Raw genomic sequence first — 12490 nt, 5'->3', positions numbered from 1 at the left:
TGTAATTACTCTCTAAGTAAAGTATTGGAGATCTGTACTGCAGGTCTTTAGAGCTCCCAAATTTTTATTTCAGTGACACCACAATGTGACGTTTCAAGCCAAGTCCTTCTTCAGACATGAGGTTCAATTCCACACCTGTTACAAATAGGCCAAGGCCCAGTCAGCTGACCCACCATGTGACCCAATACAAGTTTTTTATTACAATAGTTGAGTAGAATCTTTAGTAGAGAACAGGTGTTCCCTCTGGTTTAAAGTGGTGTATTGACTGAGTGTCAACAGTGTAAAAATGTTGCTGTGGTAAATCAATACAGCCCTTTAAACCAGAGCGAACACCTGTTCTCTACTAAAGATTCTATTCAACAACTGTAATCAAAAACTTTGGTGGGTCAGCTGACTGGGCCTTGGCCGATTTATAACAGGTCTGGAACTGAATCTCTCATGTTCGAACTGAGCTGCTTTGAATTGTGACAGACTGATCCAGTGTTGTGCGCTGTGGTTTACAGACCACCTAAGCACAACAAGGATTTTATCAAAGACTTTTCTGATTTTATGGCTTTTATGTTGACTCGTTATGACAGGATTTTAATTGTCGATGATTTTCACGTGCACGTCTATTGTCCTTTAAAGCCCATTGCCAGAGAGTTTTTAGATTTGGTTGACTCTTTTAATTTGATACAATATGTCACTGGCCCTACACAGACGCATGGACACACTTTAGACCTGGTTTTATCTTACAGCCTCCCTATTGTTGACAGTGTTGCTGTTGGGAATGCAGTTTATTCTGACCTCAATCCTGTCATGTTTGATTTTAACTTGGACAGTGACGTGATGCTGCCTGCTCCTGTGCGCAAAGCTCGCATTAAGTCCGATACAGCGGCTGCTTTTACTCCTCTCTTTACGGCGTCTGCTTTCACCCTAGCTCCTGCGTGTACAGACATGTACCGGTGTTTTAGACACTGTAGCTCCTTTGAAAGCCATGCGCCCAAAACCCAAACCAGAGTTATGGCTTAACGACACTACATGTGCAGCATGGCTTTAGTGCCGTAGAGCGGAGCACAGGATTGGAGGTGTCTCATCAAATTCTTCAAAGCAGGTGGAAAAATTGTTGTTAAAGTGTTGTTAAAGCTGAAAAGACAAAATTGTTTTCTCAGATCTGATTTTAAGTAAAGTTAATCAACCTCGTGTTCTTTTTAAAACTATCAATTCTGTTCTTAATCCCAATCCGTCCACTACACTAGAAATGACACGGGAAACGTGAAAAATTCCTCTCTTTTTTTAATGAGAAGGTTGCTGTTATCAGAGCCAATATAACTACACTGCCACACTTGTTCTAATGTTGCAATGACTCAGTGTTTAAATGTTTTTAGTCAGTTTGAGCCGGTATCATTGTCTGTAATCACAGGAATTGTTAAAAAGCTTAAGCCATCGTCCTGTCCTACAGACCCAGTCCCACCTCAATTTTTTAAGGAGGTTTGGGACACAACTGGCAACTTGGTCAAAGAAATTATTAACAGCCATTTGTCTTCTGGCATTGTGCCCTCTTTTCGTAAGAGAGCTGTGGTCGAGCCATTGATTAGAAAAGCAGGTCTTGATCCTACAATTTTATCAAACTATCGACCAATTTCCAAACTTCCCTTCATGTCGAAAATCTTGGAGAAAACTGTTATTTCACAGCTACAGCCTTTTTTAAATGCAAATGGCACTTTAGACACTTTTCAGTCAGGCTACAAGGCGTTTCACAGCACTGAGTCTGCACTTTTAAAGGTTTTTAATGGCCTGTTTTTAATAACTGATGCTGGTGATTCTGCCAGTTTAGTGCTTTTAGACCTGACTGCTGCTTTTGACACAGTTGGTCACGCAACTCTTTTAAAACATCTTGAAGAATGTGTGGGTGTCAGGGGGACCGCCCTGGAATGGTTTAGATCATACCTCTCTGGGCGGTCCTTCACTGTAAGCCTGGGGACTCTACCTCATCATCCACCCCTCTTCTTAGTGGAGTCCCCCAAGGTTCAATCCTGGGGCCTATGCTTTTGCACTTTACCTGCTCCCACTTGGAAATTTTTTTTTAAAGATATGGGCTCTCTTATCATTTTTATGCAGATTGCCAGATTTACTTACCCATTGGCAAAAAGGATCACTGCCCACTGACACTCCTGCTTGACTGTCCATCTGACGTCAAGGCTTGGTTGGCCCAAAACTTTTTAAATCTGAATGAAGATAAGACTGAGGTGATACTGTTTGGGGCCAGCAGTTCCCTCACTGATGTGGGATCCCTCAAAAATTATGTTCGTCCCACAGTCACCAACCTCAGCGTCATTTTAAATTTGACAAACAGATCAACAATGTTTTAAAATCAAGTTTTTATCATTTGCGGCTTTTATCTAAAGTTAAACCTTTTTTATCTTTTAAACTTTTTGAACAAGTTATGCACGCTTTTATTTCATCATGCCTGGACGACTGTAATGCACTTTACACACAATTTCACAAAACGCACTTTACTGACTACACTTAGTCCAAAACTCTGCAGCGTGCAGCATCCAAATTTATTCCCCCACGCGCTCTGAGGTCCGAGGGCCAGCTCCAGCTCAGGGTGCCTAAGACGAGACTTAAAACCAGGGGAGACAGGGCCTTCTCTGTGGTCGCCCTTAAGCTCTGGAACACTTTTACTGGTTTATTTATTTCTATTCTATGCTATTCTATTCTATTTACTGCTTTTATTATTTTAAGACTAGTATTATTTTAGTAGTTTATTTTATCATTTTATTATTGGTGTTATTATTATTATTTATATATTATTATTATTTGTGCAGCACTTTGGAAACTGTATGTGAAATGTGCAACAGAAATAAAGTGGATTGGATTGGATTGAATGTCTGAAGGGCTTGGCCTGAAATGTCACATTGTGGTGTCATTGAAATAATTAAAATCAGGAGCTTTAAAGAACTGCAGTGCAGATCTCTTTCCTTTTTTTTTCCACTGTTTTTGTCTTTGGACCCAGCACACAGTCACATTTTTTGTTGGATGTGCATGTCTCCGTCTATCAGTAATGTACACCATTTATGACACCAACCTGTCCAGGGACTGAAGGTGGAAAAAATAAACATTTTTGCTCTAACCTGCACACACGTATGACCTCTTTGTTTAATTCATTGTTTTTATGTGCATTGTCCTTGATAAATAAACAAATAAACTAAAACTAAACTAATCTAAATTGACATGAACATGTGTCAGTCCTGAAAAAAAATGTGTTGGTCTGTATGAGAACTAGTATAAGACCACAATATGAAAGACATTCCTGTTATGTACGTTGAGAATTCAATTCTATCCTAGGACTTTTTTGGACATTTGATTGAAAACTGGATTGGGCCTGTTCCTCTGTATCAAAATCAAGTTGAAATTTTAGCAGAGTTTATAAAATGCAGTTTTAGCGACATAAACAACACTTCTACATGTTTTAACTTAATCTGAAGGGCCCATATTACACCATTGTCTATGTTAGTGTTGTTTCCTCATCACAAACATACCTGGAGTTGTGTTTTGTTTCATTCACCTAGGACAGGGGTGCTCAATACGTTGATCCCGATCTACCTGTCGATCGCCAAGGTCATGTGGGTAGATCGCCGTGTTTCGTCTTGGACTCGCATTTGGACTCGGTCTTGTCTCTCACTCAAGGTCTGACACTCAACAAGTGTGATCATATTTCATTACGGCCGCTGCTGTTGGTAATAAACTTGTAGCGGGTGCAGGAGCGTGTGGGGCGTCTCAGTGCAGCCTGTGCGCTCATTTGAAACCCGCGGAGACTCTACAGCACATCACAAACACACACGCTCCCTATGCACGGCTCGTCTGCGACAGCGTGTGCCCTCGTGTACCAGCGTGCATCACAGGGCAGGTTCAACTTCCTAAACATCCTACCTGTCCATCTGCCTCACGTCAGCACGCCGCCCCTCGCCTTTTCACGCTCTCGCTCCTTCCTGCGTACAGCCAACACAAGCCCCTCCCACAGTGCGGCTGATTAGAAGAGCAAGACCAAACGTGAAGCAAAAACCAGTCTAAATTTGTGTTCCAGTGTTGGCACAAAGCAGGTCTACAGCATAGAGCGGATCTACAGAACAGACCTACTGCCACATTTGGCTGAAGTTTGCCTAACAAAAGTGCACAAATGCATCTGTGTTTGTCACGATGTGTGTTTGGTTTGGTAAACGTGCAGAGGCTGGTAAATATCACTGCAAAACCAGAAAAGAATGAAACTCCAGCTTGAAACTTTAAAAAAACAGGTTTAAAAATCTTACCTACTTCCTTCACTTTTTTCACAGTTTTGTGTAAAGTGCCAGAGGAAGTTCTCTTAAAGAAGGGGTTCTCAAACTGTGGGTGAGGGTCCAAAAAAGGGGCACAGAGTGTTTTCAGTGCAGTTTGCTTGGCTTTGTATTAGGTAGATCATTTTGACTTGGTCATTTTGTAAGTAGCTCGCATGCTGAAAAAGTGTGAGCACCCCTGCCCTAGGACCTTTGAACTTTCAATTGTTTTTGTTTTTTCCTTGTGTGAAACTGATCAGAATGTAACTCTGCTGGTCTGTCACACTATCATTAAACTAATTGGAGTGGATCACCTGTCCTCACCTGTCTGTATTTCCTGGTTGCTGTTTCCTTGGAAACATCTTATAAAAACATACTTGTACCTGTGATTAAATCTTTGTTTGTTTTGTCATGAAGATTCAGGTCACTATGTTTATTTTAGCCAAATCCAAACACATGATTTGGCAAAAATAGTGAGACAGAGTAAATTTGATTAAAACAGAGTGAAGCTTTCTAAACCAGGATTAAACAAATACAGATGTGGACAAAAATGTTGGTACCCCTCTGGTAAGGAAAGAAATATCAACAATGGTCACTGAAATTACTTGAAACTGAGAAAAGCAATAATTAAAAAAAAAAAAAATCATGGAAAAATAACCAATGAAAATCAGAAAATGTTTTTGAATTGTTGTTCAACAGAATTATTTAAAAAAACAAACTAATGAAACTGGCCTTGGCAAAAATGTTGGTACCTCTAGAAAAGATTGTAAATAACTGAACAATGGACATGTTAAACTTCGGTGTGTCTCTAATCTGCATCACAGTTTCTTCAAACTTGTCCTCAGTCAATCTGCCTGTTTAAAGGGCGACATGTGTCATTGTGCTGTTTGGGAGAGAAGAAGAGAACTGTGTCAGGAGACTAGAAAGAAAATGATAGATAAGCAGGTTAAAGATAAAGACAATAAGATCGTCTCCAAGCAGTTTGATGTTCCTGTGATTACAGTTACACATGTTCTTCAGAAGTTTAAGGTCCACAGGACTGAAACCAACCTCCCTGGATGTGGCCACAAGAGGAAAATTTATGACAAATTAAAGAGATGGATCATACAAATGGAACCAAAAAGCCCAGAACAGCCTCCAAACAAATTAAATGTGAACTTGAAGGGCAAAATACATCAGTGTCAGATCTCACCATCCATCACTGTTTATGCCAAAGTGGACTTCATGTGAGGACACCACTGTTGAAAGTAAATCATAATAAAGTGAGACTGGAATTTGCCACGATGCATATTGGCAAGCCACAAAGCTTCTGGGAGAATGTTCTTTGGACAGATGAGACAAAACTGGAGCTCTTTGGCAAGACACATCAGCTCTATGTTCACAGACGCAAAAATGAAGCAGACCAAGAAAAGAACACTGTCCCTACTGTGAAACACAGAGGAGGCTTGGTTTTGTTCTGTGGGCTGTTTTGCTGCATCTGGCACAGGGTGTCTTGAATCTGTGCAAAAAACAGAATCTCAAGACTATCAAGGTATTCTGGAACAAAAGGTGTTGCCTAGTGTCAGGTCATGGGACTTCCAACAGGATAATGACCCAAAACACAAATTTAAAAACACCCAAGAATGACTAAGACTAAGACTGTTCTGGAGTGTTCTTCTGTGAACCCAGATCTCAATCCTACTGAACATCTGTGAAATGAGCTGAAACATGCTGCCTGGAGAAAGAACCCTTTAAATCTAAGGCAGCTAGAACAGTTTGCTCACGAGAAATGGGTCAAAATACCTGCTGACCAGTGCAGAAGTTTCACTGACAGTTACAGAAATCATTTGTTTGCAGAGTTTGTCTCAAAAGGTTGCATAACAAAGGATTAAGTTAAGGGTACCATCATTTTTGTCCAGGCCAGTTTCATTATTTTTTTTATTTTAATTTTTTTCCAGTAATTCTGTTGAACCACAGGTGAAAAGCAATGTTTGATTTTTGTTGGAAATTTTTCAGTAAATTTTTATTTATTGCTTTTTGAAATAAAAGAAATAAGAACAGAACCCTAACCCTAACCAGATGAAATGTCATTTATGTATGTAGTTATGCATTATTTATATCAGTGGTACAATGTATAGTGTTTTAGCTGCATCAGAGTTAGCTGTAAGTTAGTAAGTGAACTAACATTTTTTACTACCGTATTAGATTTTCAACATTTTCAAGCCAACTAATCTATGTATATATGTATGCATTTAGTGATTTGATTGTTATTTATTTCACTGGGACAATGTACAGATTTTTAGGTGCAAGAGAGATAGCTTTTTTCTTATTGTACAAATGTGAATGTGGATTAGCATTTTAGTGTTTCCAAGGAGCTTCAGTCCCTAAGTACACATATGTGTACATCATGTTACCTCACATACAAAGTTGATATTTTTACAATATTTTTTTCAAATTTGTATGTCATGACAGATGTACAACACTTTCATAAATATCTAAATCAGAATAAGCCATAAAATATGACAGCACCTCTAACCTGATCAATGTTTGTGTATGGAGGTGCCACTTGAATATTACCATGTGTTCGCCGCTATATTGAATTTGGACAATAGTAAGTTAGGCTCTTCTGACACTACTGGATGGCAGAGTCACTGTCCACACATGTGTCTATAACACCCCCAGTTCAGCACTGAACATGATTGTGGACATAAGAGGTAAAAAGTGCTGTCCACGTATGTGGCCACTAAGTCCTAAGAGGCTAGTAAATAGGGCCATTATTAACCTAATAAATATGTCCAAAAGTCCATTAATGAAGAATCGCCCCCTAAAGATTTGACTGCCCTGTAGTGCAGGTATTATGGATCACCAGAGTACAACACACAACAGACTTTCGTTTCAATGATTTTATTATCATAATTTAAAGTTTTTTTTAGTTCAAATGGGGAATGATCCAAACATCACAAGGGGGACACAGAATGTGATTTAGCTTTGAGGGGTGGCCTGAGGTTCAGGCTTTTGGTCGGACTGAGGCGGCTCTATGGCTTGTGGTCAGCGTTTGGCACAACTGGTACTTTGTCCTCATCATCCAACTTCACCCACAGAGCATTCGACTGGTCTTAGGACTGCCTGATGGACCTCGACTGGACAAAGACACAACAGGGTCTGACAGAAAATCTTTTCAGGAACAGACATTTAGTCAAAACAATAAGTATAATGATGAATATTAGTTGATCATTAGCATCATTTCACATGTGTAGTGAGGTGTGTAGGTGTGCTGTGGTGAGCTGCTTCCTGCTGACCTGGACAAAGAGACAACACAGTGTGACAGTGTGAGGGAGAAGGTTCACAGGGTTTTAAAACAAAAAAGCAACATCCCTTTCCAGCTGCCAATTACACACATGATAACAGGAGTGAACGCCCTGCCCTCACCTGCCTGCTGCACCTGACACAGCAGAAGATATGTATTTCCTCGTTCTTGTTTCCTTGTAAACCCAAGTCATGTAATTAAAACTGCAATTATATTTTCATGAAGATTCAGGTCACTGTGTTTATTTCAGACATATCCAGGAGCTTTGACATTTGAGACTACAATCAATCTGTGATTAAAACACAGTGAAGCTTTCTAAACCAGGATTACACAGATATGAACCAGTACATTGCCAACCCAAAGATTGAACCAGGACCAAACCAGGACTAAAGACACTTCATGTAGGATTAGTTCTCCTACATGTAGGATTAGTTCTCCTACATGTAGGATTAGTTCTCCTACATGAAGTGTTATATTTAAAGAAAATTCCCCACAACCACATCCAAAGTCATATTCTAAATGTAATTGATCATCCTTAATCGCGCATGGGTTTAGAGTCTTTAAGTGTTTTGGCCTTTTGAGTTTTCAGATTTTTACATTCCAGGCCAGACTCCCATTGGCCCCATGAAAATCAAAATTGGACGTGGAGCTACTGAGTCATCTTTCATTAGTTATTTTTTCTCAGGGTATTTGCTCAAAATTAGAGCTCATCGAGTTTTAATTTTCACTGGCATGGCCACTATTGTCCATTCAGTTTTAAAATACAAAAAACAATTTGAAATAAACATGTTTGTCAAGAGACTGAGGGTCTGATATTGAGCACAGAACCTATGTGTGCCACATTTAGACAAATCTCTCTCAGTATAAACTTGATCATGTGCTTTGGTCCACGTGATTTTTGGTCTGACTGGTTCACCTTATCTTTCCAGCTCGAATTAAAATGACTGTAATTACTCTCTAAGAAGAGTATTGGGTGTGTCGTCTGACTGTTGCACCCATGAAGGAGGAGACACTGCTCTAAACCTGCACACTCTCATTCTGCTCTGGTGTCAGGAGGACAGCTCACACAGACATGGCTGAGGACTCTGTGTCCTGTTCCATCTGTTTAGATCTACTGGAGGATCCAGTGACGATTTCCTGTGGACACAACTACTGCATGAAGTGTCTTAAACACCACTGGGACCAACAAAACCACAACTACAGCTGTCCTCAGTGCAGAGAGAAGTTCAGCCCCAGGCCTGTCCTGCGCAAAAACACTGTGTTAAGTCATTTGTTGGAGCAACTGAAGAAGACTAGACTCTCAGCGCCCCCTGCTGACCGCTGCTTTACTGGACCTCAGGATGTGTCCTGTGATGTTTGCACTGGGAGGAAGCTGAGAGCTGTCCAGTCCTGTCTGCAGTGTGTGGCCTCTTACTGTGAGCGCCACCTACAGCCTCATCATGAAGCTGCAGCGTTACAGAAACACCAGCTGGTGGCGCCGTCTCACAGGATCCAGGAAAACATCTGCTCTGAACATGACAAAGTGATGGATCTATTCTGCCACAGAGACCAGCAGCTGCTCTGCTCCCTGTGTGTGGACCAACATAAGGGTCATGACATAGTGACTTCTGCGTCAGAGAGGGCTCAGAGGCAGGCAGAGCTGCCGGCCAGGAGGACCCTGCTGCTCCAGAGCCTCCAGCACAAAGAGACCGATCTGAAGAGGCTCCAAGAGGAGGCCCAGGACATCAGACACTCTGCCCAGACAGCAGTGCAGCGCAGCGGGGACAGCTTCACACAGATGGCCCTTCTCCTGGAGAAAAGACGCTCTGAAGTGGAGCAGCAGATCCGCTCCCAGGAGCAGACCCAACTGAGCCGAGTCCAAGAGCTCCAGGACCAACTGCAGCAGGACGTGAGTGAGGCTGAAGAGGAGCCTCTCTGAGCTGGACACACTGGCCCTCATCCAGGATCATAACCAGTTTATACAGGTCCACGCTTCACTGTCCCGACACACACAGAGCACAGAGGCAGGCACCATTCACACAGGGGACCAGAGCTACTTTGAGGAAGTGACCAGAGCTGTGTCCAAGCTCAGAGACACACTCCAGCTCACTCTGAGTCCAGTCCAGGTTTTACTGGCACCAGCTGAACCCAGCACCAGAGACGACTTCTTACAATATTCTACAGAAATCACTCTGGACCCAAACACAGCTCACACATGGATGTCTCTGTCTTATGGAAACAAAAGAGTAACACTTTTGGGCAAAGACCAGAGGTATCCAGATCATCCACACAGATTCAGTGTGTGCCAGGTCCTGAGCAGAGAGAGTCTGACGGGTCGCTGTTACTGGGAGGTGGAGTGGAGTTGGAGGAGGGGTGTTCGTGTAGCAGTTTCATACAGAGATATTCAGAGAAAAGGATTCTCGAATGAATGTTTATTTGGAGACAATGATAAGTCCTGGGCCTTAGAGTGTAATAAAAACAGTTGTTCATTTTTCTTTAACAAAGTCAAGTCCCAAGTCTCAGGTCCGGTCTTAGGTCGGGCGAGGTCCAAAATCGGGGTTTACCTGGACCACAGTGCAGGGGTTTTGGCGTTTTACAGTGTCTCTGGTGATTCTACGATGAGCCTCGTCCACAGAGTCCAGACCAGGTTCACTCAGCCCCTCTACGCTGGGGTTGGAATTGGTGAAACTGGGACAATGGCACATTTCATTAAACTCAAATAACTGCTTTGTTCTCCACAGTTTGGGATCAAAATTGTTTGATCAAAATTGAAGGTTGTCCAAAAAATAAAACAATTGCTAGATCTAAATTGACATGAACATGTGTCAGTCCTGAAAAAAAAAAAAAAAAAAAAGGTTTTGGTCTATATGAGAACTAGTATAAAACCACAATATTAAAAACATTCCTGTTATGTACGTTGAGAATGATATTCTATCCTAAGACTTTTTTGAATGTTTGATTGAAAACTGGATTGGGCCTGTTCCTCTGTATCAAAATCAAGCTGAAATTTTAGCAGAGTTTATAAAATGCAGTTTTAGCGACATAAACAACACTTCTACATGTTTTAACTTAATCTGAAGGGCCCATATTACACCATTTTCTGTGTTAATGTTGTTTCCTCATCACAAACAGACCTGGAGTTGTGTTTTGTTTCATTCACCTGGGACCTTCAAACTTTCTTTCACTTCGAATGTTTTTCCTTGTGTAAAACTGATCAGAATGTGGTTCTGCTGGTCTGTCACACTATCATTAAACTGATTGGAGTGGATCACCTGTCCTCACCTGTCTGTTGCACCTGACACGGCAGAGGGTGGAGTATTGCCTGGTTGTTGTTTCCTTGTAAACATCTTATAAAAACATACTTGTAATTTGTCAAACTAAAAATATACTTGTGACAGTATATTGCACTTCTAAATATAGTACCATGCAAATAAGAACCTAAAGTATAATTATATCAGAAGTCCTTATCAACTTCTGATATGTGTGGGGGAACACTCACCAATGTACAGTTAATCCATTGATTATATTACAGAAACGAGCTTTGTGCATTATCCATAAAGTTGGATTTCTAGAACACAACCATTTTCTTTTTATTCAATCCAATATCCTAAAGATTCCTGACCTTGTAAAATCTTACACATTGGTAATTTTATTTAGAGAATTCAACAATTTACTACCAAGTCATCTATAAAGCTTGCTCAAAATGAGAGTGAACTCATCATTTTAGAGGGTATGGAAATTTCAAATTGCCCAATGTAATGTACCTGTAAAAGTTTCTGTGTGTCTGTATGTGGTGTAAAACTCTGGAACAATCTGGATACACGTCTCAAGCAATGCCAAAATATCCATAAATTCAAGTTGCTGTATGAGGGTCATGGCATAGTGACCTCTGCCTCAGAGAGCTCAGAGGCAGGCCCCCCACACACACAGAGCACAGAGCCAGACACCATTCACACAGGGGACCAGAGCTACTTGGAGGAAGTGACCAGACCTGTGTCCAACCCTAACACACTCCAGCTCACTCTGAGTCCAGTCCAGGTTTTACTGGCACCACCTGAACCAAGCACCAGAGACGACTTCTTACAATATTCTACAGAAATCACTCTGGACCCAAACACAGCTCATACCAAACTGTCTCTGTCTAATGGAAACAGAAGAGTCACAGTTATGAGTGAACACCAGAGGTATCCAGATCATCCAGACAGATTCAGTGTCTATAGACTGGTCCTGAGCAGAGAGAGTCTGACGGGTCGCTGTTACTGGGAGGTGGAGTGGAGTGGGGGGTGGGTTTGTATTGCAGTTTCATACCGAGATATTCAGAGGAAAGGACGCTCTGAAGATTGTGTGTTTGGCTAAAATAATAAATCCTGGGCCTTACACTGTGACAAAAACACTTATTCATTTTGGTTTAACAATGTGAAGTCTCAGGTCTCAGGTCAGGTCTCAGGTCCAGTCAGGTCCAGAATCGGGGTTTATCTGGACCACAGTGCAGGGATTTTGGCGTTTTACAGCATCTCTGGAAGTACCATGAGCCTCGTCCACAGAGTCCAGACCAGGTTCACTCAGCCTCTCTATGCTGGACTCTGGATTGCTAATACTGGAACCACAGCCTTTTTCACCATATGATAAATATAAAAGAACTGCTTTGTTCTCCACAGTTTGGGATCATATCTGGGACATTTTGAATTGGTACACCATCTATCTCAATCTGTTTAACTGAATTTGATTTATACTTTCCAAAAATAATTGCTTTAGTTGTGATTAAAATGGATGATAATGTATTATTTTCTATCCATTTTAAAATTTTGTTTCATCCTGTATTTACTTTTAATGAGTTCATCAAGTTTATCAAGACTATAAAGTATGGTTTTATCAGCAGTGAAAAAAAAAGTTGTCTATATCAGAAATTGAAAATGACTTTAAATGAGTA

At 41.1% G+C, this 12490-nt stretch overlaps 2 pseudogenes; both read left to right on the top strand.

Moving 5' to 3' along the window:
* The first annotated feature begins 8636 nt into the window (after positions 1-8636).
* Positions 8637-10283, top strand: LOC110175840 (tripartite motif-containing protein 16-like; annotated as a pseudogene).
* Positions 10284-11039: 756 nt separating this feature from the next.
* LOC129408920 (tripartite motif-containing protein 16-like) lies at positions 11040-12245 on the top strand (annotated as a pseudogene).
* Positions 12246-12490: the final 245 nt, after the last annotated feature.

Source organism: Boleophthalmus pectinirostris, unplaced genomic scaffold (assembly GCF_026225935.1).
Source record: "Boleophthalmus pectinirostris isolate CB_2022bp ecotype Guang Dong unplaced genomic scaffold, ASM2622593v1 HiC_scaffold_1, whole genome shotgun sequence".
NCBI classification, from domain to species: Eukaryota; Metazoa; Chordata; class Actinopteri; order Gobiiformes; family Gobiidae; genus Boleophthalmus; species Boleophthalmus pectinirostris.
The sequence above is the reverse complement of the archived record's forward strand: the minus strand, read 5'-3'. Positions and strand labels throughout refer to the sequence as shown.